Source organism: Panthera leo, chromosome B3 (genome assembly GCF_018350215.1).
Source record: "Panthera leo isolate Ple1 chromosome B3, P.leo_Ple1_pat1.1, whole genome shotgun sequence".
NCBI lineage: Eukaryota > Metazoa > Chordata > Mammalia > Carnivora > Felidae > Panthera > Panthera leo.
The window spans coordinates 145587640-145595871 of record NC_056684.1 but is presented as its reverse complement, the minus strand read 5'-3'; positions in this window follow the sequence as shown (position 1 = coordinate 145595871).

The following is an 8232-nucleotide window of genomic DNA, read 5'->3' as shown; positions in this document are numbered from 1 at the left end:
CAAAAAAAAGGAAATTTGGTTTCAGATTCCCAAGTGTCACGTGAAGCTCCTTCTGTCGCTGATTCGCAGCCTCCTAGCGCCGGGGCCCCGGTGGCACTGGGTCCTTAACCTCGTGCGGCCTCCACTGGGGAGGGCCTGGGGTCTACATCCGTCTTGCGGGGCTCGCGGACGCACTGTTCAAATATTACACATCATTTCTTGCCAGTCTGTGGCGCGGGGCCACGGAGATTCCCACGTGGACTGTTGCTTCCCGCAGCGAAGGCTGTACTTCAGGTGGCTACGTCCCCGACTGGGCCACCTGTCACCACGCACTGCTCGCACTTTCCCGAATGACGGATTCCGTCTGAAAATCTATGTTGTCCGATTTTAATTTAGCTATGCCAGCTCTGTGCTGATGAATATTGGCCTGGCTTTTTAAAAAGATCCTTCTACCTTAGGCTGGTGCGTGTTCCTGTATTTCAGATCTGCGTCCTACGAGTAACAGAGCGGGGGCGCCTGGGGGCTCAGTCGATTGGGCGTCCGACTTCGGCTCAGGTCGCGATCTCACGGTTCGTGGGTTCGGGCCCCGCGTCGGGCTCGGAGCCCGGCGCCTGCTTCGGCTTCCGTGGCTCCCCCTCCCTCTGCCCCTCCCCCGCCCGTGCTCTGTCTCTCAAAAACGAACCCACGTGGCAAAAGCCCTCCTTGGCTGTGGTCTTCTGGAATGGTCCGAGGGTGCCGCTAGAGCGGGCGTCCCTCCTCACCCCGTCCGCAGACACCGCGTGTGCGGAACGAACGCGTTTACCGGTTTGCTGGGCGCCGGGCGGCTGCCACGGCAGCATCGATCGCCTCTGTTCTGGAGGCCCGGAGACCCGCGTCGGGGGCGGGCGGGGCCGGCTCCCGGGAGGGAGACGCGGTTCCGTTTGGCTGCGCCTGCACGCGGCCCCCCACGGCGCGTCGGCTCCCCTCACCTCCGCGCCGCCTCGAGGGCCGTCCCTGCGTCTCTGGCCTCCCGCCCTGCGCGCCCGGCGCGGCCCGGTGAGGTTGCTTCGCATCCGTCCGCCGTGGGGCCCGGGGCTCCGAAACCGGAGGATGCGTGCCGCGGTCATTTCTGGAAGATTCTCAGCCGTCGCCCACTGTCCGCGCCCTCGCGTTGTGGCGCTCGCGTTCCGTGAGCGCCGCGCGTCTCCGCCTCCGCGGTGGCATCGGGCCGGTTTCCAGCCGCCACCCCGCCCGCCAGCCGAGTCGCGTGTCCAGCTCTGTGCACCGGCCGCTCGGCGTTCTCTCGGGCTTCCGTTTCTTGCCGCAGCCTTTTCTTCCTCCCGCCCCGAGCCCGGAGCCGATGCGCCTCCCTGGCCTCTCGCTGGGCCCCGGGAGAGATTTCCTGACCCTTCCCCTGCGCGTGCAGACTTGGGGGCCCTCAGCTCGGAGCGGGGGTCTTGCTGTCACCGCTGCTCTTCCTGGACACGAGCCCCGGTCTGCCGAGCCTGCGTGCCCGGCCCCGACGGGCGGTTCTGGGCCCGCGGCTGCCCCCAGAGGCCCTGTGGCGCTCCCTGACCGTCCAGCTTCCAGTTCGCCCTGGACTCCTGGTACGCGGGGTTTCCCTTTCTTTCTTAAAATCTCAGCTTTTGGGGCGCCTGGGTGGCGCAGTCGGTTAAGCATCCGACTTCAGATCAGGTCACGATCTCACGGTCTGTGAGTTCGAGCCCCGCGTCGGGCTCTGGGCTGATGGCTCAGAGCCTGGAGCCTGCTTCCGATTCTGTGTCTCCCTCTCTCTCTGCCCCTCCCCTGTTCATGCTCTGTCTCTCTCTGTCTCAAAAATAAATAAACGTTAAAAAAAAAAAATTTTTTTTTAAATAAAATAAAATAAAATCTCAGCTTTGCGTCCGGTTTCGATTTTACTTTCAGCTCACGGTTCTAGATGTTCTGGTCGTCGGAGGGGAAGCAGAAAGCGTGAGGGGCCGAGAAGCCGGGTAGGAAGGCAGAATGCGTCGGGGGGACTCGCCAAGCCAGGGGGGGGGAAACACCGCAGTCCAGCAATGCCGGGGCCTCCGGGACTGAGGGTCCAGATCCTCCAGAGAAAGAGGAGCAGACCCTCCGGGCCAGTTTTCCTCCTGAGGCACCTGCTGACTCGTGTGCTGCACGGGACACGAGCACAGGGGGGTTCCGGAACATTACCGCTCCGGGGACGCAGAGTTGAGCTCGGGGCGACCTTCAGAGGAGGAGGGCGCTGGTGACGTCACGCGCCCCACAGGTGGGACTCCTGGGGACTCCAGGAGAGCAGAGCCCCGGAAGGACGGGCAGACAGGAGGTAGAGGAAGCCTTGTCTAGGCTCAGTCCCTGAGTGGACTGAAGGGATCCGTCCCTCTCTGGGGGTGATCCTCTCTGATACGTGTAACCTCATCCACAGGATCTCTTTCCGTCCCCGTTCACAATGTCTGTCACTTTAAATTCAGAGTCCCTGGGGGTTTCTGGCTCAGTCAGTTAGGTATCTGACTTGATTTCAGCTCAGGTCATAATCTCATGGTCACGAGATCAAGCCCCATATCTGGCTCGGTGTTGAGCTTAAAGCCTGCTTGGGATTCTCATTCTCTCTCTCTCTCTCTCTCTCTCTCCCCCCCCCCTCAGAAACAAACAAAAAAGGGTCACCAGACATCAAGGGACACGCGGCTGGCTCAGTCAGAGGAATGTGTGACTCTTAACCTCAGGGTCTTGAGCATGAGCCCCACATTGGGTGTGGAGATTACTTAAAATAAATAAACTTAAAGGGGCGCCTGGGTGGCTCAGTCTGTTGGGCATCCGACTTTGGCTCAGGTCATGATCTCACAGCTCGTGGGTTCGAGCCCCGCGTCGGGCTCTGTGCTGACAGCTCGGAGCCTGGAGCCTGCTCCGGATTCTGTGTCTCCCTCTCTCTCTCTGCCTCTTCCCCTCTCATGCTCTGTCTCTCTCTCCTTCAGAAATAAATTAAAAAACAGTAAAAAAAATTTTTTTTTAATAAATAAACTTAAACTTAAAAAAAAAGTCACCCAGACATCAGCACATCGAACCAAGAGGAGAAGCAGGGGTCAAGTATTGGAGCGATCAAACAAGTTTGGCACCAGTTGTGATTAATATGTTCAGAACAACAAATGGCAAGATGGAAATTTTCACTTGGAGAAAGGAGACATTCTTTTTAAATCAAAGAAATTCTAGAATTAAAAATGAAATAACCACAGTAAAAAGTGCAACGTATGGGTTCACAGCCAGGACAGAAGTGCAGGAGGCCTAGCGAGCTGTGACACAGACACAATAAAAGACGAACACAAGGAGGAAAAATGCACAGAAAATGCGGGAAAGAGCATGACAGACACACAGGACATGCACACAGGTTTAACGCACGTATAAACTGAGTCCGAGCAAGGGGAATTGGGAAATTGGGGCCGAATTATATCTGAAGAGGGATGGCTGAGGCTTTCCCCAAACTGGTGAAAGACCAGTTCAAGAAGTGCCACGCACCTCAACACAGAGGAGCACAGAGATGCTCCTGATTGTAGGCAAACGACCGAAAAACTAAAATGAAAGAGAAAACCTAAAACAGCCAGAAAAGAAGACACCATCTAGAAAGGCAGCAGTAACGCGTTTGACCTCTCCACGCAAGTAAGGAAATCCAGAAGACGACGGAACGGTGTATTTTAAGTGCCGGAAAAAGGTAACTGCCAACTTGGAATATTATATCAATGTGCCAAGTGAAAGGAAAAGGCAAAATAAAAACATTTCCAAACACTCCCCACTCGAGAAGTAGAGAGATTTCGTCACGGCAAACCTATATACCAAAACCAAAAATCTCAGTGACGGTCTATTGGAAAATGACCCCAGGTGGAAACAGGGAAATGCCAGCTGAAAAGAAGAGTGCAAATATGTCAGTGCCTTTAGGGCATGTTGACTGCAGAAATCAATAAGACAATTCATTGTAGGGTTCATAATATTTGCAGAGTTAAAATGCTTGCTCGTAACAGTACAAAGATGGGAGAGGAAGACGGATTTAAAGAGCTGGAAGGTCTGTATGTGGTCTAGGAAGTAGCAAAACTGCAAACTCACACTGGGTCCTAATAAGTGAAAGATAAATTTTATAAATTAATTTTAGAGTTGTGAATTATTTTGTAATTGCCAGGAAGCAGTGAAAAGAACAATTCACATTAGACCATAATAAGTGAAAGATGGGTTTTATAATTGTTTGGGTACCTACTAAGAGTATAACGAAAGTATTACTAACAAGCAAATGGGGAAACAAGCAAATGAGGAAGAAGAAGAGGAGGAGGAGAAGGGAGGGAGAGGGAGGAGGAGGAGAAGGAGAAGGAAAAGAATACTTGATTAATCCTAACACAAAAAGGGAAGAAAAATGGAATAATAGATATAATATAGCAGATTTAAAGTTAAGTACGTTGGTAATTGCCAGGAATCTACTAAAAACACTCCAACTAAAAAATAGATATTGTCAGACTGAGTTTTGTAAAACAAAATCTACAAAAGTTTAAATAAAAAGATGAAAAAGGATGTTATGATAACACCAACCAGAGAAAAGCAAGATATACGGATATCATACCAAGTAGACTTTAATTAAGGCAAGGAAAATAACTCGGGATAAAGAAGACTTCATGATGATAAAAGGGCTCATCAACCAGGAATATAGCAACTAAATTGTATGCAACTAATAACATAGCTTCAAAACACATAAAGAAATACTGATGGCACTGAAAGGAGAAATAGATAAATCCACAATCACAGCGGCAGACTATAACACAGCCCTTGGAGCAACTGGTGAAATAAGTAGACAAAACATTAATGGATATATTTGAAAATAAAGCTGATCAAACTGGTAAAAGACGGAAAATATATGGAAGTATATATATTCTTTTCAAAGGCACATGAAACATTGATCACAACTGTCCATATTCTGGACAAAAAAGCATACTCTATACCTTTCCAATGATCGAAATAATTCAAAATATATATTCAGACCACAGTGGAAATAGGCTAGAAATGAATTACAAAAGAATAATGGAAAATCCTCAAATGTTTGATAATTTAGCAACACATATCTGAATAACTCACGGGCCAAGGAAGAAATCTTAATGAACACTAAAAATTGTTTCACCCACATGACAATGAAAATACAATATATCCAACTTCATGGGATCAGCTAAAGTTGTCTTTTGAAGGAAATTTGTAGCCTTAAATCCATATATCGGAAAAGAAGGAAAGCTGAAAATCAATGATGATCCATCTCACAAAATAAAGAAAGGAAAAGGGGAGGAAAGAAAGCTTAAAATAGGGAAGGGGGGGAGACTAACAATAAGCATAAAATACAGAATAAGAGCAAAATTGATGCAACAGAAAACAAATGTATCATAGAGAAAATTGACAAATCCACCCAAGCAGTTGGCTCTACAGAAAGAAAAATAAAGTGGGTAGACCCCAGCAAGACTGAGCAGGAGAGAGAGAAGGTGTGAATCACCACTCTTTGGGGTGAAAATGAAAAAGCACAGCAACAGACCCTCAGACCCTAAAAAGATGACAAGCAAATATTATGAGCAATTTTGTGTCAATACATTCACTTTCCATCATCACTTTTTTGAATCCTTATTGCATTGTAAGGTACCCGTGTGGAGGGCATAGATATTCAGGTGCGCGACTCAATGGATTTTTTTGTATACATACATGCACCTGTGTAACCACCACAGAAATCAGGACGGAGGACGTTACCTCAAGCCCTCCTTGGCCAATACCTCCCTCCCAGAGTACTGGTGTTGACTTCCACGGCCATGGCTTAGTTTTCCTTATTTTCAAAACGACGCAGCGCATAGATTTGGCACCTGGCTTCCTTTGTCTTGGTTGTGTGTGCGGATTCATCACAACGTGTGAGGTTCCGTTTCGTCGCAGCGTACTATTCAGCGCGTGAACATACCAGAAGTTACCGATCCATTCCATTCCTGATGGCCACGGAGGTCGTTTTTAGCTGCTTATGAGTGAGGCTGCTGTGGGCGTTCTCATGGTGTCTTTTGGGGATCACCGCACTGTTTCCCTTGGGTGTAGACCCAGGAGAGTTGCTGGGTCATGGGTAGGCATTGGGTAGCTTTAGTAACTAGTGCTGAGTTTTTTCCAAGATTGTCAAGCTGTTCCACTCTCCCCAGCCTTGACAGGGGCCCTCGCTTCAGCTCTGCTGGTCGTGCTGTGCTGTCTCATCATGGTTTTACCTTGCGCTTCTCTGATGACAGACGGGGTGGCACCTCTTTTCACACAGTTCTCCGACCTCCTGGGCTCCTCACATACAGCACCCGCTCAGCTCTTTTGACCATTTTTTATTGCGTTGTCTGTCTTGTTCTCTCTACTTGTAGGACCCATGTATTTTGGATATGGATTACTTGCTGAATCTAGTTATAGGTAATATCGTCCCTTTTCACACTCTTAGAAGGATCTTTGGATGAATAAGTGTTCTTAGCCGAGCTAGCCCAGTTTAAGAAAAACTTCCCTTGGGGGGTGGCGCCTGGGGGGCTTAGTCAGGTAAGTGTCTGACTCTTGATTTCTGCTCAGGTCATGGTCTCACGGTTCATGGGATCGAGCCCTACGTTAGGCTTTGCACTGACAGAGCGGAACCTGCTTAGGACTCTCTCTCTCTCTCCGTCTCCCTCTCTGCCCGTCTGCTGCTTGCGCTGTCTTTCTCAAAACTAATAAATAAGTATTTTTTTAAAAACTTCCTGTAGCTACTGATTCTTGTGTCCTATTTAAGAAATCTTTGTAACCCCAAAGTCACAATTTTATTTCACCTTCTAGATGTTATGTTGTACCTTTGACATTTGGATTAGAAGTCTGATGACATCCTTATCTTTGTTCCTCTACATGTAATACATCTTTTATTAACTGATTTTAAGTTTGTTTTTTTAGAGAGAGACAAAGTGGGGGTGGGGGGAGGGACGGAGGGAGGGAGAGAGAGAATCCTGAGAAGGCTCTGCGCCGTCCTCCCAGAGCCCAATTCGGGGCTCGAACCCACGAACCATGAGATCATGACCTGAACCGAAGACGGACGCTTAACTGACTGAGCCCCCCGAGTGCCCCTGTAATAAATCTCTTAAAATTTAATTTTTTATTAAGACTTTACTTCTTTGAGCAGTGTTAGGCTCACGGTAAAACAGTGGGGAGAGGACAGTGATTTCCCACCTGCACTACGCGAGCCCCCTGTGCCGTCGGCGTCCCCACCACAGTGGGACGTGAGTGCCCTGGAGGAAGCTACGGTGACCTGTCATCATCGCCGGGGCCTGTGTTTACAGGAGGGCTCAGTCCGCGCGCACGCTCTGGGTCTGGGCCAGGGTACAACGACATGTACCCATCTGCTATCAGGGCCCGCACTGACCGCGCCCGGTCCCTCCCTCCACAGCGCCAGCCCCCGGAAACCACGGAGCCTCTTACTGTCTTCGTGGTCCTGCCTTTCTGGAACGAGTCACTGCCTGCTTTTCAGTCCTTCCCTGTCACTGAGTCTCAGCTGTTGACTTGCGATGCGCTTTGCTGATCACCTTCGTTTGCCCCTGCCTTGGGGTTCTCATCACATCCATCAATCTATAGCTTGTATCCAGTCTAGGCATCTTTTGCTGTCATTTCTTTGGACATTTTCTTCTCCGCACTTTTTCTGGGACCCCAACTACATGTGTGTTGGACTTCTTGATATTGTGCCATTTATCAGTGCTGCTGTTTTTTTAATTTAATTTTTTTCATTTTTGTTAAAGCCTTTTCTCTGTGCTTCATTTTGGCTAATTTCTCCTGTTTATATTTTCTAGATGAACAGTCTTCTCTTCTGCAGTGTCTCCCGGCTATTAATACCATTCAATGTATTATTCATTTCAGATCTGTGTGGGGAACAGAGCTGGTGGGGGGAACAGAGCTAACGTGGGGAACAGAGCTGGTGTGGGAACAGAGCTGGTCTGGGAACAGAGCTAACGTGGGGAAGAGAGCTGGTGGGGGGAACAGAGCTGGTTTGGGAACAGAGCTAACGTGGGGATGAGAGCTGGTGGGGGGAACAGAGCTGTGTGGGGAACAGAGCTGGTGTGGGAACAGAGCTAACGTGGGGAGCAGGGCTGGTGGGGGGAACAGAGCTGTGCGGGGAACAGAGCTGGTGTGGGGAACAGAGCTAATAGGGGAACAGCGCTGGTGGGGGAGCAGTGGGGTACAAGTGGTTCCTGTGCCGTGGTCGAGCGACCTGGTGATCGGTCTCTGTTGCAGCCAGCA